The sequence below is a fragment of the Pinus tabuliformis genome, chromosome 2_1, assembly GCF_031772625.1.
Source record: "Pinus tabuliformis cultivar Carrire ecotype Pingquan chromosome 2_1, CPIR1, whole genome shotgun sequence".
Taxonomy (NCBI): domain Eukaryota; kingdom Viridiplantae; phylum Streptophyta; class Pinopsida; order Pinales; family Pinaceae; genus Pinus; species Pinus tabuliformis.
In genome coordinates this window covers 153886236-153910917 of record NC_142299.1, presented here as the reverse complement: position 1 = coordinate 153910917, position 24682 = coordinate 153886236, and positions in this window count along the sequence as shown.

Here is a 24682-nt window from a genome sequence, read left to right as displayed (position 1 = left end):
CAGCTATCGATCTGAGGAGTAAATTTTTGTAGAGTCTAGATCTAGGCTAGGCCTTGGAGGGTAAGATCTGGATCTCTAGGGGTTTATCAACATAATTTTGCAAGGATATCATTAAAAATTTTGCAAGCCAAGGGTTGTGAAATTTTTAGATTTCGAAACTTTCATGAGGGTTTCAGGAATAAACCTGAAGCAAAAGGATTTAACATTTTAATCAGAATTTCTGGAAATATCTTAAGGGGTTTTCTGCCTACCATTCATCTGAGTTTTTCGATCTACTGGTTGGGTTTTCTCCTTTCTGCAAATTCTCGATTTTTCTCTTTCTATGCTGCCTAGGGTTTTTGAGGTTGTCAACCTTCTGCAAATTTTCAATTTTTTTTATTTGTTGCACTGTCACAGCTCTTCAAACCCTGCATGTTATCATCACTACGTTCTGCCCAGCACAATCTCCTCCCACAATATCGAATTTTCCTCACATCTCCTTCTCATTTCCTCCAAACGCTGCTGCCACCTCCATTAACCTACAAGGTCGATCTGTCCCTCCTTGCTTGATCTTCACCCTCCATTTCTGTTGCATTCAAACCCTTGCTAACCCTCGCCCTCAATTTTTCCCTCAAACCCTTGTCTACATCCCTTGTCCTCCCATCGCTGCCTTTTAAAACTTGTGTATTCCTCTGCTTGTCCATAACCTTTCTAGATCTGTTGAGCCGCTTCCCCTCCATTACTGCCAAGCTCCACGTTGGCTTCACCTACATCTATCACAACTCCCTTATTCCTTCGCTCACTTTTGTCATTCCTCCCTTCCACCGTCGAGCTCTCCTTTCCACTGTCGTCCTGCAAGCACGCATTCCCTCCTTGCTCAGACGTGAACCCTTGCACCTGAAAGCTATACCTTGTGTGCATCTCTTGCTTTCACTCGCCATTCATCTCCATCGAGCTGCAAACCCTTCGTTGCCCCTCCGTCGAAGCCTTTCAATCGTCGCTGCCATCTTTTCAAAACTTGCAAAAGCAAAACAAACATTTTGTTTTTTGTTTTTGTTTTTGTCTTTGCCTTAGGTTTTTTGTTAGGGGTTAGGGTTAGTGTATTTCTTTTTTCATTTGAGGTTCGATTTTGTATTGATTTTGATTTTTTTCATATATATATATATATATATATATTCATTTATTTTTGTTTTTATTTATGATTCTTTGATTTTGATTTTTGATTTCCCTTTTCTTTTTTATTTTCGATTTGATTTTTGTTTTACATTTTATCATTTTTTTATGATTTTGATTTTATTTATTTTCATTTGAAAAACATAAAAATAAATAAATAAAAATTAAAAATTAAAAATTAAAATTAAAAAATTAAAAATTCCAAAATATACAAAAAATTAAAAATCTAAAACATTAAAACATTAAAAAAATCTAAGGTTTAAAAAAATCTTCAATTTTGTGACTTGAGATTACTAAAAAATTAAATTAAAAGAGGATTTGCGCTAATACATTAAAAAATTTAATGTGGCCCATGGCCCATTAAAATTTTGATTTATCAACCCTTTTAATTTACTTTTGTCACATTAAAAATATAATCTCCTCATTTTACCACATTAAATTAATTTCCTAAAGAACAATTGAATTGATAATATAAATTTCCTTGGTGTCATTTTGTGGTAGTATTTCTCTATTGTCGAGTGCGATTAATGTTTCAAAAAAATTATTGACTATTGAAAAGTGTTAATTTAATTCTAGATCTGGGTTATTGAACAAAATCATTTTTAATCTAGAATCATTGCTTAGCAGTTAATTTTCATAATTATTCATGGGATTTAATTGTTAGAACATAATGTAGTTTTGGGCGTTTACATTGATCATTCATGATTGTCACTATTCGTCACATTTATAAATTACTTGGGATATCTTATCTTTGTTTAGTCTATGGTTAATCGAATACTAAGGGACTTGTCTATAATCATTGTTATCTTGTGGTTGTGTCTTATTTTAATCTATCCACCTAAGTTGACCAAGATTTGTTCTAAATTCATCAAGTTGTCCATCTTCAAGTCTCCTAGAGCATGTATTTCATAGGCTATTCTCATTCATTCACCTTAGGGACTAACCCCCTTAACTTTTCTATGAGAGAATCTAAACGGAGAGAGTAAGGATTAGAGTGACAACCCTTACTCTGAGTGTTGTCGCAGTGCCTAGACACTTTATGCGACAACATACTCTACTAGGGTTTGTTCCAAACCCTATATTTTCATCATCAAAACTAAAACATATCAATAATATCATCAAGTCCTAGAATATCAATTTCTACTAGGGTTTTGTTAAAAACCCTAGAATTCACAAACTAAACATGAGTATCAATAAGCATATTCGCATATACATAACTCAGATTTTTTAATCACACACTAGCATATCACAACAACATCTACTAGGTAAACCCAAGACACAGACATCAATACATTAAAGTTAGATATATAAAAAATTTGACAAGACTAGGGTTTTGGTCAGATAGACGAATACACACCTAGGGTTTCATTGCTAGGATCTTACTATTACAAAGGCTTTTGCTTATAAATCCTAAAGATCTAGGTTTTCAATACATAGCTTAAACATTAACAACAAACCCTAAAGAAACAAGGTTTCGATCATAACAATACCAAATCTCTAAACATCAAGAGAATAGGATTTCTAGAATTTAACAACAACCCTGAGTATACTAAGGTTTCATAAATATAGACATACCCTTAGGTTAGGGTTTTATAGTGAAACTTTTTAGGGTTTCACAAGAATGATAATATAATTAGGGTAGATTCAATCTAATGATTAATCACCCCAACAAGAATCTTTTACAATTCAAAACCCTAGACATAACGATTTTAGTAATGTAGATCAAAATTTAAAAGAAGAATGATTGTACCTTTTACATGAAGAAAATTGTATAACAAAGCTTATAGTCTAAGACATACCTTCATTTGTTTCTTAATAAACGTTGTAGGACATCAATCCTTGAAGGGATTTCTTTGCAGCAAAACTTCTTCCATGCTTCAAGTCTATACTTTGAAGTCTTATTCATAGCCTTTGAGAATTCAACAGGCTTTCCTAACCAAGAAAAAGGTATTGCTTACAATACAAACATATTTTGATATCAGAGAGAAACCAAACACAAAAGAGGATACATGGAATAAGATACTTATATTCTCATAAAATTGTGAAGGCTCCCTCTTAATCTAGTGTTTGAGGGATACCTACAACTTATCAAAATTCAAAAGAAATATGCTCTAACAAGACATGTTATACCTATAACTTCTATAAATAAAATCATAAAGGAAAAAAAATAAAAAATAGAAGACTAAGATAGAAATGTGAGAGAGAGGACTTAGTAGTATAAGTCCTTGACTTCTGATTTTTCAATCTTATTCTTCTTAAGAGGATCTTGATCAGTAACATTTGCTTGATCCCTATCTTTCTTCTTATTCTTTGGACTTTCAAGACAATGACTTTTATAATGGCCCATCTTGTGACAATTGTAGCATTCAATCTTGGATAGGTCAACTTTCTTCTTTGGTCCTTTGAACCTTTTGAAGGTTCCTTTCTTTTTGTTATGAGCAGAGTAAGCATTAGAGGTATTTTCTTCTTTATCCTCCTTGTTGTCTACTAACGATACTCGAGCTTCTTCTTGACTGCATGCATTCTACATTTGTTCAAATGTTGGAGTATCCTTCCAACTATTGAGTCCTAATGCAAAGGCACTCCAATATTTTGGTAGTCCTAGAAGAGAAATAATTACGAGCAATTTTTCTATGACTTCTTCATATATTGCTTGGAGTTCATCTTTGATTCTAGATATCCTTATAAAGTAGGATGATATAATGTCACATTTTTTCATCTTAATAGTCCTTAATTCATTCTCGAGGATTACTATTTGACCAATGTTCTCGATGGTGAATAATTTGGAGAGAGCCTCATACATTTCTTGAGCGAGATTTATGTTGGATATGTATGGAATTAGGTTGTCTTTAACTCCATTCCACTATAAGGTTCATAGCCAAGATTTCGATTTCTCTAAACTTTGTTTTTTCTTCTCCACTTGATTCATCTGTAGGTTTCTTGATTTTTCCATGAACGAGATCTAAAACTTTGTTCTTTTAGAGAATTATATATATCCTCTTTTTCCAGACCCTGTAGTTAGAGGCACCTTCTAGTTTGTTTTCTCCCTTCATTGAATTTGACACGGTTCCTGTAGATAGTAGGCTTGTCTCTTTATATGATACATTTTCCTTAATGACCTTCCTTTGATCCCTTTTTCCTTAATATATCTTCGACCTGCCTTTTTCCTTCTTCTTCACCTTAGCTCTAATACCATATTAGAAAATCAGAAAGGCAGAAATATTTTCTCTAGTTAATAATTACTTATAATATCTTTGAATTCTTATGATCTTTCTTATGTTCCTTTTTATCTTATTTCATCAAACAATTACCAAAACTAAAACAAAAATATCAGGGACAACAGATGTAGGCACTCCACCAAGGCTAAAACCCCTATATAGGGGAAAACCCAATCAAGTACTCTTCCTTCAGTAATTCAAAAAGAGATGGACAAAGACCCTAGACCAACAGACCTTCCTCCTCCACCAAGTCAATGCTCCAATATGATTTAGTAGTCCCTTTTTATCCAGCAGCGTCTTCCCAACAAAAATCCAAAAATTTGACTTCCCAACTACAAAATTTCGACCCCCAACAATAAAACTTCCACCCAAAAGAAAAATTGCAGTTTCAACCCTTCTAGCAGCTCAGGAAATGCACACGTGAGAGAGAGAGAGAGAGAGATAATTTCGACTTCTAGTGCTTAAGAGAGATCTCCTTCCTTTTTGCTAGCATTCTTCCTCTTCTCTCTTGAAATTCACAATTTTTTGGCTCAAAAGATACAAATCAAACTTGGTGAGTGAGTTCTCCATCAAGTCGACTTGTTGCCTTTATATAAGTGTTTTTCCCCCTCAGTTTAGGTCGACTTGTCCAGTTTGAGGCTGAGTTGGTGGAGGAGGCCTAGAAGACCTAATTTACATTAAAATAATTTTATCTCTTGACAAATAAATCCCAAGAAGGGTTCATTACATTATGACATGGGAAAGGACACTTGACATAAACCCTAGAAGCCTGCAATGGAGGCTTTGACCTATAAACAAATGACCCAAGCATGAAACCCATGCTTTAATAAGTCAATTTCTTTAATAATAATAATAATAGTTCTTTATTTTGATAAATACATTATATCATGACTCAAATACAATTATGAAGATTGAAACTAGTTACATTCTTCAACAGATCCAAGTCCATCCAAGAAAGATCTTCATTGTGAAATGCTAGTTCCTGTGTCTCCACAACCTACTCTAATGATAGATCAAAGTCATCCAAAGTTATGTTGTTTGATTCATGTGTCTTGTTTGACACTGGTTTCACCTCAACCTAAGGTTGTATTGAACATAAACCTTTTAAGAACAACCTTACAATATAATGAATATCTCTCCAAAAACCCACTCATAAATCTCAGCTCAAGAAATACAATAAGCTCAAATGAATAGTGTGATGAAATAGATGGGGGAGGGTCTTCAAATAAGTTTGAGAGGGGTCGTAGTTTCCATTTTTGTGGGTCATGTTAGCTCTGCTACACTTTGTGACATTCTATGGATTGAAAACAGGTGTGATAGTGTCGTCCCGTGCCTTAGGAATGCTCACAGTAGTTGGTTTCCTTTTCTCCCTCGTTCTCCTTGTAACTCCATAGCCCCTGCTTTCCCTATTCTCCTTTGAAACTCTTCCTAATCCCATGTTTTCTCTGAGCCCTACTTTCTCTGTTTTGTCTCCTAAAACTTCTTCTTTCCCCGCTAGCCATGTTTTCTTTGAAAGCTCAACGCAAATTCATTTTTCCTATAAGCCTACATTTCCTAAAGACCGGGCGCTTAACCCACGAAGCCGCTCTCCTTCGCGCACAATCACTATGGGTCGTTTTCCCTCGATCGCCATCACAAATCACCCATATAACCCTCCGCCTTAGTCCCACCGTCTATCGTGCGTCACCTGATCCGACGGTGTCCGCTGCTTTTACCGCACGTTAACCCTGCGTATGTTCCTCGCCCTCCGACCATCCATCGCGTGATCGAACGGTAGTCGCGAGCCCTCCTCACATGACCTGCCTACCCGTTAACGTGCGATCGCGATGGTTTCCTGCCGGTACCTTCTGCCACCTGTCGCGCGCAGACTGGATCGCACGTCCATATACGGAAACCGCTGTGGGTCCAAAGGCGGTGCGGGGAATATCGCCCGCCCGCGAAACCACTGGTCCCCGCTCGTTAACCTTCTCACACTTTCATCACCTGGTAGCCATTGGATCTCCCCGCCCGAGATCTAACAGCCTACATTCTTCCCGCGCATATACCTTCCGATAGCCCGCATAATCCGATCGTCGCCGTCCAATCTGTCAGATCCGACGACTTACATTCAATTGCGCCTCCGTTGCCTCTAGACGTCTTCCGCCGATAGATCTTTGCCACCCATTCACTTGATCCAATGGCTGTCATTTACTCCCGTTCTTGCTCATTTGCTAGCCATGAAGTCTACGCCACTGACTGTTCTCTATTGCCGAAGAACGAAGGTGATCAGCTATCTTGTACCTGGCGCGGTTATTCCTCAACCACTGCATTCAACAGAAAGGATATCCGAAGGACAAGAAGGACAACCTCGAGCAGATAAATACATTTACCAGTTATGGAACCTATTCATACGGTATTCCACCTATTTGAGAAGTATATCCAAGTACCAGTTATTGTCAAATTCATCCATTAAAGAAGCAAATTATAACAGAAACCCATATCTGATTGTAAATGTGGTTGGTGGTCCATTATGACCCCTCCACGCATAGAGCAGCAGAGCGATTTTGTAAACAACCTCTATATATATATCCAGAAGATAGAATGTAATAAGGGTTGATGGTTGATGAATGTTATTTTGATGTAAACTTCAACTTCTGGAGACTGTAACTACTGTGATACCTGCAGCATCTGGTCTTCATTTTCAGCTAATGCAAGCTTCTTTTGCTATTAATTCCTCACTTTCCACTTCTTCTTCTTTGTTCCAGGTTGTGCCTGTTATTCATTTTTCATGTGCTCTTGATGTTTAGCATTAGAGGGGCTGTCATCCCACCTCTATGTTAGAATCTAGTATGTATCATTGAATTTGTATGTAGGTTTCTGTTATTTTAATGCCAGAGAGTTGTCATCCTGACTGTGCATTAGGAAATAGATTTACAGACCTCCTTATTGGTTGTAGTTGACCATCACAGGGTCCTGTGCATCTACTAGTGTGATCAGTATTCTCCATCATCACATTTTCCTTAAACTGTGAGTAATTGGTGGTCTAAAGCCTTGTAGTCTGGGGGTGTTCACCCATGTTTGGGGTTAAGCATAGTAGAAGTGGATATCTGTCTTGAATATGCATCATTCCTTCCATTCATCCACCTATTTCCAAAAATTTTGTTGAATTTGTAATGTTCTCGAGCATCTCTGATATACAACCTAGGAGAGTTTCTTGAGGTGATAACATTAATTGGCGCCATTGTCGGGGAGAGGAGAATTGACGCTCAGCTTCCCTGGGAGAACGACACAGTTCCAGATTTTGATGATAGACAAGGTCTGGGCACATATTCTGGTTGTAATCATATATCTGGTGGCTCCACTGGAGGAAGACCAACCTTTGGCGACTCCACATTGCAGTTCTGGCTCAGTTTGCGAGGAATGCTCAGAGATATCTACAGAAATCACCAGCTGAATCAGTACCTGATCCTGAGAAGATCGTTAAGCAGAAAAAAGTATCGTAGAAAGGAGCAACAAGACCAGGTAAGCCTTAGAAATCCCATGCATCTCTGCCAGTGTAGAAATACCTTCAGAGATTCATGCAGCTCCTAGTCATTCATTTCCCTTTCGGACCTCAGTTCAAAGAAGCATCCATGTTGTCTATCATATTCCTCTGTTTCTGTCATTCTTTTCATTGATTCATACCACTCAGTCTACCAGTATCCTTTCATATACCCTAGTCATGGCTGGTCAGCAAGCTCTCACAAAGATAGAAAAAATAGTTCCTGCTAGGTATGGACCCCTCGTCTTGCCTGTCCCTTTCAATGCCATGCCTGTAGGAGATTATCAAGAATACATGCCTAAGTTTGCTGGTCGAGAACGAGTAACAGCTGAAGAGCACCTCGAGGCCTATTATAGCTATGCTGATAACCTAGATATCAATGAAGAGGATGTCTAGATGAGGGTTTTTGTCCAAAGCCTAGATGGGGAGGCTAGAAAATGGTTCAGAGAATTACCCCCTAGGTCTATTGCAGACATTGAGGCCCTAGATGATGTGTTCCTAAAGCACTGGGGGAATAATAAAGACCTGCTCTTTTATCATACTAAATTTGGGAACTTGCAGAGAGAATATGGTGAGCTGCTGTCTAATTTCAACGTCATATTCAATCATATGTACAACAGAATGCCAGTTGAAGTAAGACGCACCCCTGTTTCTACCATGCTTACTTATGCTAATGCCTTCGATTCTCAGTTATGCCTATCGTTAAGAGAAAGAAGATGTACTTCTTTGGCTGATATGCAAAATGCAGCCTTTGAGGTAGAAGCAAACATCATTGCTGCAGACAGACTCGAAGGTGATGATGAAAGGAGAAGACAGGGAGGTGAATCCTCATCATCCTATGATCCTGAAATAGATGAATTGGCCAGGATGATAGAGTTTTTAACCTCTGAAGTTTCCAAACTAAAGGCTGAGTAGTATTCTGAGGAAGCAGGAGCTCCTTGTTCCTTTACTCTTTCAAAGGCAAATCCATATAGAGGAGCACATGAGAATTTGCGGATTTTGCAAAGAAATAAAGCTACAAATGAAGATGAAGGGGTAAGACCCCTTTTATAGAATATAGTCATGGAAGAAGAGTTGTTTGAAGAAGAGGAGGAGGTCCATGGTTTGGAAGATAAGGGCAGCGCCCCTTTCTTAACCAGAGCTGAATATGAAGAAGCATTATCCAGAGGCACTGTTTACCAGTTTGTTGTAACTGCAGAACAATAAGCTGGTCAGCAGAAGCACGTTGCAGTTGACCCCTTCATCCTCCAAGAATCTGTGCTCGATGCTAGCTCATCTTCACATGGCTATGAAAATCTGCAAATTAGCCAGCCTGCTTTTGTCCCCGGACCAGTGATCAAGAAGGGAGAAGAAAGCTCCCCATCATCTTTTGTCCCTCTGCCTGCTCAAATGACAATCCCTCAAAGTTGCCCCTTGAACACTGAGGCAGAACAAAATTCAATGCTCAAGGCTGAAACTGATCATCTCAGTCTTGATATTCTGATGCCTGCTCAGGTGGCCTCCACACAGATTGAAAAGGTAGCTTATCAGATGACAGAGGAAGAGGATGCTCAGCTTTTGGATTCCTCCTTGGATGTGGACTGTTCTAAGCAAGATCTAGGAGCAGATGAGGTCTCTGTGTCCTCCACACATAAACACATTGGTACGCCATTCATATTATTTGTGTAGGCCACAAGTGACAAAGATAAGTACACAACATTCATGGTTATCCAGCAGGTGTACAGAGGCTCCTGTGAAGAGCATCCAAGGAGGAGAATACACAGAAGGGAGATGAAATTTGATCCATATCTGCTTATTAAGGTCAATTGCCCCAAACTTTTTGAGGTAGAGGATCAAATAAATCTAGTTTTGTTGATCTATGATGAACTAGCCGAGAAGGAGAAACAGTTTTGATGGCCCAGAAGTTGGCCAATTTTTTAAGACTTATGTTCTTAGGCCTTAATGATTGTAATCGTATTCTTTTACAGGTTTTACTGTTGACTTAGTTTGACTCCATGCCCAACGGATACTAGGAAATATTCTAAAGTTGATTTTGTATGAAGGCATTGGTATGCAGTTCTTGAGACCTCAAGGGAGGATCTCATCCCCAGAAGGAGCCAGTGTTAGCTCTGCTACATTTTGTGGCATTCGATGGATTAAAAATAGGTGTGATAGTGTTGTCCCGTGCCTTAAGAATGCTCACAGCAGTTGGTTTCCTTTTCTCCCTCGTTCTCCTTGTAACTCCATAGCCCCTACTTTCCCTGTTCTCCTTTGAAACTCTACCTAATCCCATGTTTTCTCTGAGCCCCGCTTTCTCTGTTTTGTTTCCTAAAACTTCTTCTTTCCCCGCTAGCCCTGTTTTCTTTCAAAGCTCAGCGAAAATTCCTTTTTCCTATAAGCCTACATTTCCTAAAGATCGGGCGCTTAACCCATGAAGTCGCGCTCCTTCGCGCACAAGCGCTATGGGTCTTTTTCCCTCGATCGCCATCGCAAATCGCCCATATAACCCTCCACCTTAGTCCCACGTCTATCGCGCGTCACCTAATCCAACGGTGTCCGTTGTTTTTACCGCATGTTAAACCCTGCGTATGTTCCTCACCCTCTGACCATCCATCGCACGATCGGATGGTAGTCGCGAGCCCTCCTCGCATGACCTGCCTGCCCTTTAACATGTGATTGCGGTGGTTTCCCGCCGATACCTTCTGCCACCTGTTGCGCGCAGACTGGATCGCACGTCCATATACGGAAACCACTATGGGTCCAAAGGCGGTGCATGGAATACCGCCTGCCCGCAAAACCACCGGTCCCCGCTCATTAACCTTCTCACACTTTCATCGCTCGGTAGCCATTGGATCTCCCCGCCGGAGATCCAATGGCCTACAGTCTTCCCGCGCATATACCTTCCGATAGCCCACATAATCTGATCACCGTTGTTCAATCTGTCAGATCCGATAGCTTACACAATTGTGCCTCCGTTGCCTCTAGACGCCTTCCGCCGATAGATCTCTGCCGCCCATTCACTTGATCCAATGGCTATCGTTTACTCCCGCTCCTGCTCATTTGCTAGCCATGAAGTATACGCCACTGACTGTTCTCTGCTGCCAAAGAACGAAGGTGATCAGCTACCTTGTACCTGGCGTACTTATTCCTCAACCACTGCATTCAACAGAAAGGATGGACGAAGGACAAGAAGGATAGCCTCGAGCAGATAAATACATTTACCAGTTATGGAACCTGTTCATACGGTATTCCACCTGTTTGAGAAGTATATCTAAGTACCAGTGATTGTCAAATTCATCCATTAAAGTAGCAAATTATAGCAGAAACCCATATCTGATTGTAAATGTGGTTGGTGGTCCATTATGACCCCTCCACGCATAGAGCAGCAGAGAAATTTTGTAAACAACCTCTATATATATATCCAGAAGACAGAATGTAATAAGGGTTGATGGTTGATGAATGTTATTTTGATGTAAACTTCAACTTCTGGAGACTGTAACTATTGTGATACCTGCAGTGTCTGGTCTTCATTTTCAGCTAATGCAAGCTTCTTTTGTTGTTAATTGCTCACTTTCCACTTATTCTTCTTTTTTCCAGGCTGTGCCTGTTATGAATTTCTCATGTGCTCTTGATGTTTAGCATTAGAGGGGTTGTCATCCCACCTCTGTGTTAGAATCTAGTATGTATCATTGAATTTGTATGCAGGTTTTTGTTATTTTAATGCCAGAGAGTTGTCATCCTGTCTGTGCATTAGGAAATAGATTTACAGACCTCCTTACTGGTTGCAGCTGGCCATCCCAGGGTCCTGTGCATCTGCTGGTGTGATCAGTATTCTCCATCATCACATTTTCCTTAAACTGTGAGTAATTGGTGGTCTAAAGCCTTGTAGCCTAGGGGTATTCACCCATGTCTGGGGTTAAGCATAGTAGAAGTGGTTATTTGGCTTGAATATGCATCATTCCTTCCATTCATCCACCTATTTCCAACATTTTTGTTGAATCTGTAATGTTCCCGAGCATCTCTGATATACAACCTAGGAGAGTTTCTTGGGGTGATAACAGGCCAATAACCATCTAAGAGAGAAAAATTGAAAAATGAAACTCTGGTCCCACATGTTGCGCTAGACGCGGTTATATTGTGTTGATTTTTGTGTAGCATCAAGAGGTATTTCCGCATGCCAAATGGCCTCCTAAGTTGGCCTAATAAAAATATTAAATATGAAAAATAAAAATTATTATTTCGGATTTTCATGTAAGCCCCAAAAGACAAGTCAGCCTCACCTAGTGAATGGGTGTGACCCTCGGTCAAAATCCATCCAATTTGACCACTATAAATATTAGCTCGACCTCTTCATCTAGCACAATCTGAAACACAACAAAAGATCTCTATTTTTAATCCACACGTGAAAAGTCAACAGGAGAAGACCGAGGTTTGAGCAAACCTAAAGTTGTCATTGACCAGCATTGACCAAATCCATTTCGTCACTATTTGACTAAGTTTTCCTTCTCATTGTTTGATCAAATCTTGGACAAGTCTAACAAGCAAGAAGGGTTATTTTGACCACAAAATCTCAAACTTCGACCATAATTATGGGCATGTTAACTGCAGTTGACCACAGACTAGTTTGACCAGTTGGCTATAGGCTGAATTTCAGCCCCTCTAACCAGATTTGACTTCTCTATAGTGATGAGCACTAGTATTACAACAAGCATGTTGCAACTCTTGGGGCTACCAACTTTACTTTATCAACCCGAGGTTCATAAAAACTTGGAGGTGACAGTGTTGTATACACAAGTAAATGTGATGGGTCTGCTCTTTTTCACTACTTGGCTAGTGATAGACCACTATGGTTTTTCAAGCCAGACTTCTATGGATTCAGAAGAAGTTTGATTACTAATGAGGGAAATAGAAATCTACTCTAAGAGAAAGCTTGTCTACTGCAGTAAGGAAAACGACTGAAATCAAATGCTAAAACTCACCATTTTCTAACTGACTGCTAAGAGGATATGCTTCAAAATAATGCTAAGTTGACATGTATGCAATCCTACTATCCTAAGCATGAAAATTCAAAGCATCAAACATTCTACTGTTGTGCATGTAAATGAATAAAATAAATTTGTTTTCTTTTTGTCTTTTTTCTGTGAAAGTGTGAAAGCTAATCTCTTTTGGTGATGTGGCAGGTGGCTTAGGGATGATGGTGAATGGTTAGAAGGTTGGAGCTACCAATAGGGATCCTTTGCTAGCTTCTTAGAGGCTTTTTCCTCAATTCAGCCTCAAAACAGGCTACTACAGGTAAACCTACAAGATGTCCTAATGCATTCTACAGGATGTCCTGAAAACGTACAAGATCCCCTGTGTTTCTATAGGATACATTCGAGAGAAAAAGGATGGGTGTTGAAGGTGATGGAAGGCTTAGGTAAGGTGGTTGGTGGATGGAATGAGGTAAGGGAGTGCCTAGGGCCACTTCAGAACTCAAAACCAAAGTTGGGAGATGGCTAGATTTTCTCAACAAGCTTGGAGAAGTTTCCTTGTGAAACGATGAAATTGGTGAGGGTTTTAGTGAAAGAAAGTGGGGACCATGGGTGGATGAAGTTGGAATGAGGTTTTTAACTATGAAATTTCTCTTTACTTATGAAACACCTGCACTGCATCAAACATTTCCATTTACCCAAAAATCATGCAAACAAGAAGAATTTCAATTATTTAAGGAAAACAGAATTTCATGAGCTAGCTGCCTACTTTATGCATGAGGAAAACTTGCAGAATAAGATGGAACATTGATGAGATCTAATGTAAGACTGAAGATATAAGAAATGATAACTAAATCCTACTCTTGCAAACTGATCAAATGTTGGCCTAAGTACAGAAAACCCTAAATTCCATGAGAAAGTAGAATTCTATATTTTTGGGGCTGCATAGGAGTTCTTTCCTCGCACCATAATCCTTGTAGGAAGGAGTGAGGCCAAAACCACCTATTGACTTTTTTTTTGACGTTCCTTTATCTCTTCTAAAACATTGTTGAAGTAAAGCACAAATGGAAGAAAACTAATAAGCAAACTAATCAAATCTACACTACTTGCAATGAAATAATTCTAAAGACAATTCAACCATTAATCTATAAAATCAATCTAAGCATACAAATACAAGAAGAGGAGCCCTTGCTACTAGGGTTGGGCCCTAACCCAAGAGATTCAGCCCTCTGAGTTAACTTAGTGTCGGATCAAGGAATTTCTCATTCTCATTATCAAAACAGAAAACTACATAACAATGTCTTCCACAAGTCTTGAACTCGAAAATGACTAGTTTTTTTACAACAAAAATACGAATCCTAATGAGGCTCTAGGCCACTTTATTTATACAACTAAAGTCTCCAATGACTTCCTTGATTCTAGGGAGGCTCAGCTCCCAATCTTGAGATAAATTAATTCTTTAACTGTCACTTGCTCGGTTTCCTTTTGATCTCCATGCCTTGGTTGCTTGTACTCCGAGCTAGTGTGATTGATGGAGGAATATTCGAATGAGGGAGGAATAAATGAGGAGGATCTACCTCCTACAATATCTCCTCCTTGTCTAATTCGAGTTTCAACCCTTAATTAGCCAAAATTCCATGATTTTCTCTCACAAAATTGCAATCAATGCACATTAGTCCACTGGGCATAATATCTCACTTTGACTTATCTCATTAAACAAAATACAATCAAAGTATGTAATAAATTGTGAGAAGAATTGATTTGACTAAGCTAGGAGGTGGATTAAGGTCCATATAGTTACCCAATGATGAGGCTCATCATCACCCCCCTATTGAAAGTGTTGCTCGTCCTCTGAGCAACTCAATCAATATCCATGTCTTTCATTGCTCTAGTGGCCTCCCTAACATCTCATGCTTCTGTTGTAGTTTCCTCTTCTTATGCATAGAATCCTGGCTTCCTTTCTATTTCCTCCCACTTATTTCTTTCCTCCTCTTCCTTCCTTCCTTCTAACATCCCTAAGAGCAATGGTGGACTGAGTCTCAAGCCAATCTAATTGACTTTGAGTCTTTGGAGAGCTTGCTTGTACATGGGTGTCCTGTTCAGTGCTTCTCTCATTCTTTGAGGAGAATGGTACTCTTTGATTTTCAAATTGTAGGGTAAAGTATTCCATCTCCTTTGGCAAGCTTTCATGTTTTCATCCCCTAACAGCCTGAACATATCCTCAAAGTGTGTAATTTCTTGCTCTTGGGCAGCGAGGTACCTGGGTGCAAGTTGAGGGTCATTTGCAATCAAGGTATGTGTGCTAATGACATCCATTTGATTTGACTGCTCAACTCTTATCATGAGAGGTTCTGTTTCTTCCCTTACCATTATTTTCTTCATTTCTGCAGCCCTTACTTTCTCATGGTTCATCCATGATGCCAAAGCCATCAACTGTAAGTCCCCAAGTTTTGAATTAGGGTCCCATACATTCAGATCTATCAAGGCCAAATTATGTAGGTAGAACTCAGATAGTTTAGCCTTATCCTCCAATGTTCTTTGATCACAAAGATCAATGAATTGTCTATAATCCTGGAAGCGCATAGTGCCTATTTGAGCTAGAGTCTTGATCTAGAACTGCAGCCAATGCTCCTTAAGGTATAATGCATAGGACTTAGCTAGAATCCTGCATTGGATTGACTCTAAGGATAGACTGGCCATGGATGCCAATTGATTCTCTCTTTCTTGTAGCTGTCCTCTTAACCATGCATTTTCTGCCTCCAACTGAGCTTTCATCATTGCCTCTCTGTCCCTCAAGCTACTCAGTTCTCTGCCCATCTCTTTAACTTTTTCCTCCATGTGACCTATGTCCTCCACTCCTTTGGATTTGGAAATCTACATCCATCTATGTGTTCTTGCCCTTTCTTTCTCAAGCTCAAAGAACAAGGGGATGGAAAATTTCTGTGGAATGACCCTACCCCCTTCAATAAACCTGTAGTAGGAGTCAAGGTTAGGTTGAGGACTAGGTTCCCTTAGCTCTGGATCCTCCTTCTTTGTTTCTTGCTACATACTCCCTTCTTTATCCAATTTCTGAGTTTCTTGTAGGTTTAGCAGAGTTTCCTGTAGGATTGCCTCTGCTTCCTGTAGGTCCTTCTGTGTATCCTATAGGATGCCTTTTCCTTTGGATGAGGCAGATCTAGTCACAGGCCTTCTAACATAAGTGATAGGAGACTTGGGAGAGGCTTGTCCTGATGATCCTTCTCCTTGAGTTTTCATAAGAGGAGCCATCTTCTCCTGCTGTTTGGGTGAGTCTTCAATAACAATAGGAACCTTGGTGGGAGTTTGAGGTTTTCCCTACCTTATTCTTGTACTTTTTCTTGTCCTAAAGTACAATGGAGTTTGTCTCTGTCTTTTCCCTTTTTGTTTGATAGGGGTACTAAGGGCAGTGAGGGAAGTTGTTGCCTCTTTCTCACTAGGTTCTGGAGATACCCTTGGTGATTATTCCTTGTCTTATGCCTCCTCTTTTCCATTCCCCCTCTCATCTTTGTCTTTCTCCTTTTCTTATCCCTCTAGTTCCTCACTCTGTTCATCAATTTCCTCCTTTGCATATTCTTTTGTCTCTTCACCACTTTCCTTCTCCTTTTCTTCCTCTTCTTCCTCATCTATTTCCTCTTCAGCCCTCTCTATTTCTTCTTCCTCTTTTTTAGTTTCTTCTTCATCCTTCTCTGTTTCTTCTTCATCCCTTTCACTGGCAGTAGGGCTCTTGTCATATTCAAGGGCTTTTATATCTTCCTATGTCTGCATGTCTTTGAAATTTGCCCATGTGATAGGGATTCTGAGGTTTTGGAGGGAATCTTCTATGATAAGTCTAATTAACCCATGATGGGCTAGTTGTTGATGGTTTCCTTCCTGCACCTTCATGCTCATATCTATCATTGATTGAAGAAGGAAGTAAGGTATGTTGAATCTGTTTTTAGGAGGTGTGTCTGCTCCAAACCTCAATTCTTGAAGAAGCCTAAAGTGGTATCCATATACCACATTGTACCTACTTTCACTTGAGATATACTTTATAAGGTGGTAGCTAATTTCATTCCAAGGATAGGGTAAGCTTTCTCTTCTCACTCCATTTTTGTCTTCCATGGCCTCCTATCCTTCTAAGAAGAATTTATTCTTTGGAGTTTGGATATTTCCCTTATCCTCCTTTCTAAAAGGCACTTCTAATGGAAGTGTGGTAATTCTACCTATGATTTCAAGGGTGAGCTCTATGGAGAGGCCTCTCACCACAACAGTGGCATGGGTCCTAGTTAGTGGAATGAGAGAGAGAGAAAAATCTCTGGCTACTTCATCATCATACCCCCTCAATTTTTCAAATAAACCCATCCAATTGTGCCTTATGAATATCTCTAGCACAATAGGGTGATGATGAATCCTCACTATGTTGATGAGTTCCCTCTTATTAAATCCCCCTGTCATTTTATCTGATGGATGGAGGGGTGTATATGTCTGATACAAAATTTAATGAATGAGAAAAAGAAAATCATGTGTATACAATTCCCTTATGCTGCAATCTTTTTCAACAAACTAGAAGGTTTTTTTTATATTCTTTTCACTTGGAAAAATGTGGGGAAATATAGAGCCTACCACCTTAACACTGCTTGATGAAGCCAACCCCCATTTTTATCCCTTTGAAACTTCTCACTGCCAATCTTGTAGGTGTTGGACTGTATCCTGTAGGATTTCCTATAGGATCCTGTAGGTGGTCATGTGCAGGAAAAAAAACGAATTCTACCTTTCCTGTAGACTGCTTGAGGGTCAAGAGTGAATTTTCTAGTGTGTAGCCTCGAGAATGTGAATGCTTCTATGCATGGGGATCAACGTTTATTTCCTCATATGGGTGATTTGAGTGAGGTGGTGTGCTAGAAGCCGAGGTACGAATATCTATTTTTGGACCGTTGGTCCCACTACCACATCATCATTCTCCTCACCTTGTAATCAACTCCCACTTCGGGCATCTATAGCTTAACCACTTTCAACCTCATCTCTTCTTTTCCTTGACTTGACTGCTGCCACGTGTGTAAGGACTAACTATCTTCTCCTCGTTGACTGAGCAAAGGTGGCCAAGTTAACTGGCCACCTTTTGCTTATAAAACAACTCTTTCAAAACTTTTACATGTTTGATCATATTATGCTAATGAGAGAGTAGAAGCGAGATACTTACCTGTGGTAAAGATTCCTTGATGTTGGTTGCTGAAGAATGAAGTCTTTTTTGTGTGTTTGTTGCATGTGCTTTTCTCCCTTTTTTATCGTCCTTTGATGATTTTCTTTAATGTGTAGGTACTTGGATGTTGATGTTGATGATCCTAATGCTACTGCTAAGCTCTGGGGGAGTTTCTTCTATTTTTGGATCTCCATGCTTGAAGCTGACTACAACCTGTGATTTTTGTTTTGTGGGATAGCTGCCACTGGATGTCCTGTAGCTTCTCCCTCAAAATGTTTAATCATTTTCCATTTTTGGAGCTTGAGGATGGTTGGCATGGGAAGAGAAGGCGTCTAGGGATTTGTGAATGAGGAAAATAGCCTTCAAGTGTTGTCCCCTTGCTCTCTGTCTTCATCCTCTTTTCTCTGTTTTTTTCTTTGAAAACTGTAATTTTTTTGAAATTGATTTTTTTATGAATGCAGGGGTGATCATGGTGGAGGTATGGTGATGAGATGGTGAAGTAGGAATTTATTCTTTTGACATGGGCAGGTCATCCCCTTTCTCTAGGGTTACTTCCTTTAGGATTCCCAAGCCACTGTAATTCCTACTAGATCATCCTGTAGGTTTTCAGGGAATCCTATAGGTTTACAAGGAATCTTGTAGAAAACACAGAACCCTTGAAAACTAAGGTAAATGAGTAGAAAAATGGATGGAATTATGGAATGATACAAGATAATGAATTGATAAATAAAAACATGAGCTGGATAGGTCCATTTTGATTCTCTCTTATTGCTCTGATCGTCCTCCTGCAGACCTGCAAACAATGTTTTCATAATTTTTCTTTTCTCTTTTCTTATTATTATTTATTTATGTTATTGAGAGCAATTAGTCTGCCTCAAAAAGGTTTTCATCCTAGCTGCTTGCTCTAAGCACCTCAAAAGAGGTTTTCACCCATAAATCTTTTTATTTCTCTCTTTCTTTCTTTTTTTTACACCATTGGGCTGCCTCAAGAGGTTTTCAACCCAACAATGGGACTTACGTGCCTCATGGAGTTTTTCACCTGAGTCTCCTTATTTTTCTCTTATTTTTCTTTCCTTTTTTTTTTCTTTTTTTTTATTCTTTTTTCATTGACTTGATGAGGTAAGAGTTGAGACTTGCTCCACCACCATCACTGTTTTGTTGATGCCATTAATGAACTCTTGCTTTGACAATGGATTCTTGTAAACCTTCAATCTGTGCCCATTAACAAGTAAAGGAATAGCCTTTGCATCTATCGTTACAATCTGCACTGAATCATTATCATGACATTTCTCTATGACATAATGCCCTAACCATCTAGTCCTTAACTTTCCCTTAAATTATTTATATTTGGAATCATATAACAAAGCCCAATCACCTTCTTGAAATTGCTTGTCCTTGATGTTCTTATCATGCCAGATCTTCCTCTGAATTTGAGTCACCTATGTGTGTAGGAGGGCATGCGTTCTGAACTCATCTAACCCATTCAGTTAGAGCAATCTCTCTTTTTGTGCATTTTTGAGATCTAGATCTAGCTGGGCTGCCATCCTCAATGTATTGTACTCAATTCAATGGACAGCAGGACATTCTTCCCATATACCAACTCATAGGGTGTGAATCCAATGGTAGTCTTCTAGGTGGTATTGTAGGCCCAGGTGGCCTCAACTAATCTATCTGCTCAATATTTTCTGATGTTTCTAACCACTTGGTCAGAATTCCCTCCAGCACTCTGTTGGTCACCTCCACTTGCCCATTAGCTTATGGGTGATTTGGAGTGGAGATTCTATGCTTGATCTTATGTTGGCTTAACAAGTCTTCAATCATGTTGGATGTAAACTAGCTACCTTGATTGGTGACCAGTTCTCTAGGGTACCCAAACTTGTAAAATACATTTTTGCTTAAAAACTCAACCACCTTCTCCCCTATTGTTGCCTTGATTGCCTTGGTTTCAGCCCACTTGGTCAAATAGTCAGTCCACACAATGATGTACTGCCTTTTCTTGCAAGGAGGGTCAATAGGTCTAATGAAATCCATGTCACACTTGTCAAATGGCTCAAAAGTCACTTGAGGTTGTAGAGGCATTTCATCCCTTGGAGTAGGCTTTCCCATCCTTTGGCACTGATCACACTGACTAGTATATCTTCTCACATCTTGATGAAGAGTGGGCCAATAATAACAAACTTGTAACACCTTGAATGTTGTCCTCTTGGATGCAAAGTGACCTCCACAAGACCCATCATGACAGGTCAGAAAGATGTCAAAGACTTCCTCCTCCTTGACATGGCTTCTCAGAATTTGATCCGGGCCTAGTTTGAAGAGGTTCCCCCCAATCCAAGTGAATGGGGTGCTCTTCCTCACAATATTGCTTTTCTCTTTGGAGGACAAATTTGGTGGGAACTATGCAGACACCAAATAGTTTGCTAAGTCACTGAACTATGGAGAGAGAACTGAAATGACGAATAAGTGTTCATCTGATAACTAATCATCAACCATTCCTTCCTCCCCTGCAGGCAAAGTTAATTTGGACAAAAAATCAGCTACAACATTTTCTTTGCCAAGCTTATCAACAATAGTTAGATCAAACTGTTGTAATAAAAGTAACCATCTAATTATTTTGGCTTTCATATTAGGTTTATTCACTAAATATTTAATTGTAGCATGGTCGGTATGTACAAATGTTTGATAACCTGTAATGTAATGCCTACATTTGTTTAATGAATGCACAATAGTTAGGAGCTCCTTTTCGGTCACTGTGTATTTCAGTTCGGCCTTTGACAGATTCGTACTAATAAAGTAAATGGCATAAGGCAATTTGTCATCTATCTGACCTAGAGTTGCTCCTATGGCTTTGTGTGAGGCATCAGCGTGTATATGAAAAGGACGGGCCCAATTTGGGCCTTGAAGAATAGGTGCAGTGGTCAACCTGTCCTTTAGGGTGTCCAAGGCCTCTTGACAGCTTTTTGACCATACAAACTCAGAGTCTTTGGCCAACAACCCAAATAAAGGAGAAGCTAACTTGTTGAAGTCTTTTATAAACCTCTGATAGTATCTAGTTAAACCTAGAAAGCTTCTAACATCTCTCTGCTTTTGCGGAGGTGGGACCCTTTAGATGATAGCTATTTTGTTTGGATCCACCTGTAGTCCTTGCTGGGATATTGAATGACCTAGCATAGTCCCTGCAGTCATCAAAAATTCACATTTTTCAGGACTAAGGGACATGTTCATTTCAATGCATTTGTTCAGTACCTTACCTAAGTTGGACAGAGCCTCCTGGAAATCACATCCATAGGGTGTAAAATCATCCATATAAATCTTTATTGCATCATGGACTAGCTTGGAAAAGATACTCAAGACTACTCTCTAGAAAGTGGCAGGGGCATTGCATAGGTCAAAAGGAAGGACCCTATAGGCAAAATTACCCCAAGGACAAGTGAAGGTGGTTTTATCCTGGTCTTCCAGGTTGATTTAGATTTGATTGTACCCATTGAACCCATCTAGAAAAGAGAAAAACTTTTTCTCTGCCAAACCATATAACACTTGATCAATGAAAGGTAGAGGGAAATGGTCCTTCTTTGTGGCTTTGTTTAGCTCTCTGTAATCGACACAAATCCTCCACTTCCCATTTTTCTTTGGAACCAACACCAAAGGAGAGACCCACTCACTGTCTAAGATAGGGTAAATGAATCCTGCATCTAGCAGCTTTTGCAATTCTTCTTTGACTATATCCTTGAGAGCTAGATTCATTCTCCTTTGGGGTTGTGAGACTGGTTTTCCACCTTATTTGATATAAATGTGGTGAGTAAACATCGAGGGGTGCACTCCCTTCATTTCTTTGTAATTCCAAACAAAGGCATCCAGATGTTCCTTTAGCATGTTGCACAACTTTTCTTCTTAGTGAACAGAAAGAGATGGCTTGATCTTCAAAGTTCTCTCAGGGCCAAATTCTATGGTTTTGACATGGGTAGGGTTTGAATCAGCGAAGCATAGATCAATTTGATGGTTGTTCTGGGTAAGGAAAATGTGTTGGGAGTTGGACTTTGGAGTGTGTGTTCAATCAAATCATCTTCATCCGGTTGTCCTCCTCCCATGGTTGTTTCTAAGGTATAGAGTTGGGCTAAATAAACTTCATCTTCTTCCTCCTTTTCCAGCCATAAAGGTAAGTCATGTTCTAGAAATGGCTGAGCAGGAGGGTACAGGACTAACTGCTTGGGACATATGCCCATATTTATAGTCATATTTCCAGCCCTGCAGCTAATGTAGGCATCGATAGTGGCTAACCAAGGCCTCCCAAGGATGAGAGGGTAACCAGTAAGCTTGGCCTTAGGCTGGAGAACTAGGAAATCTGCAGGGTACTCCCAAGAGTCAATGGAGACCATCACATCCTCCACAATCCCCTCAGGGGTCACTGTGGAACAGTCTGCAAGTTGTAGGACTGTTTTGGTCTTTCTCAATGAACCCTGGAGGTTGAGCTTGAGCATGGTGTCCTTGGTCATCACATTAATGGAAGCCCCAAGATCAATCAAAGTGTGTGGGACAATGGTGCCATTGATGTGCACATATACTACAGGGCTTCCAGGGTCCAAATACTTTGGATAGATTCCCTGCCCCAGCATTAATTCGGACAGTTGTCCAATGACATTATTGGTTGGGGCATCTCTTTTTCACCTCCCTGGATGTTTGAAACACTTCTCCTTAATCAACTTGTTGTAAATAGGTACATCTTTTATAGCTTGAAGAAGTGGAATTTTGACACGTAGATTTTTCAATTCTCCCAGAAGTTCAATCTCTTCCGAGGTAGGCTAGATTGGTAGAGTTAATCTCTCAAGAAAGGGTGGTGGATTTACTTTAGGCATGCTTTCCTCTCTTTGTTCCTCACTCTCCCTAGGTGGAGGTAGAGGTTGGTTGTCCAGGAGTACTCTCCCAGATCTCAGGTTAATTTCCTGAATCTCCACAGCATAAGCAGGATAGGATGTCTCACCAATGTATACTTGTTCTTCCTGTCTGTTGTTCGGGTTCATATTTGGCTGGGCAGGCATATGGGGTTGTTTAGGTGGAGTAGGGTGTAAAAGTTGTGGTTGAGTAGGTGGTGAAGGCAATAAAGCTGGAGCATTATTGTATCGGGGCCTCCACCCCTGGGGCAGTGCATTCCACTGAGGTTGTGGCAAAGCATATGGCTTAAATGACTGGATGGTCGACTGAGAATGATACTAAGGTGCAAAGGACCAAGGAGGAGGTGTAGACCAAGAAGGATGAGAAGGGGGGCCCGAAGAGGGAATGGATAGGGTATGTTTAGGGTTGTAATATGCATGGTATGACCCTTGCATGCCCTGTTGGTATGGTCGAGGCCCATCAGGTCTCCTTTGATTTATGTAACAAAGTTGTTCAATCACCCCTTCAGCTCCCTGATATACAACTTTTAGTCCAGGTAGAGAAGGGAACTTGTCTGTGGAGTGGTTTTCTTCACAGAATGAGAATACTTCAATTGAATTCAATGGAAATTCATTCCTAGGGTGCCTCCTTGTGCATCTAGGGCAGAAAATGGCTAAGGCTCTCTTTGCTTCCTCCTGTTTTCTCTTAATTTGCATAGTGTCCATTTGTAGGGCAAGGGTTTGTAGCATCTCACTCTTGAAATCTTCTAGCATGTTTCCAATTTCACCCTTGATGGATGTATTAGAAGAGGATGGACTGACCATAGGTTGACTACCCCTACCCTTTTTCCTAGCTGCCCTAGAATGGTTTCTAAAGACATTCTTGATATCCTCATAGGGTAACTGGTAGATGTCCCCTCCTGCTAGCAAGTTTAGGGTATCCAGAAAATCTTCCCTTACCCCTCTAAGCAGGACTAGCTTCAGTGACTCAGGGTCAAGTGTGCACTTGTCCGTTTTGTAGCTAAGTTGAAATCTTTCTTCATAATCCTCTAGGGATTCATCATGCCCTAAGGTCATCCTAAAAATTTCCTCTTTAGTGTCTGCAGTATTCTCAATACTTGTTGTTGAAGGCTTGCTACATCTGAGCCCAAGTTGTGATGTTATAACTAGGTAAACCCATGAACTAGCGCAAAGCTGCATTCCTTGAGAGTGTATGGGAATAGTTTCAACTTATTCTCATCATTGGTGTAATCATAGGTTCTGCATATGACAACAAACTCAAACAAGAAAGTTTCTAGATCTTCTGAGGTCGAGCCATGGAAATGAGGAGGAGCAGAGAGGCTTATATTCTTCATCTCGGTATCCCCATTAATTTCCCTAATGGGGAAGGCACCCTCAACTCTTTCTCTATTTCCTCTGTCATTTCTATTTTTAGCCATTGGGTCAGTTGGAATGGGTTGTTCTTCTTCTTCTCCCCCTGTAGGCTCTTCAAATATCTTTGGTTGTTCACCTAAGGGTTCCTCCAATTCACAGCCATCGAAGAAGAAGGAAGGTTGGTTGTTTGAAGCGATGGGGGTATATGGCTAAAGTTTCCCTAAGTTATCCCCTATTCCTACGAGGCAAGAAAGAAGTGTTTTTTGTTTTTTTTTTTTGTGTTTTTTTCAAGCTTTGAAAATAATTGCAGAATTGAAATTGCAGACTGAATGAAAACTAATTGCTTGAATGAAATCTTACTTGCAGAATGGAAAGGAAAGCAAAGAATGTAGAATGGAAAATAAAGC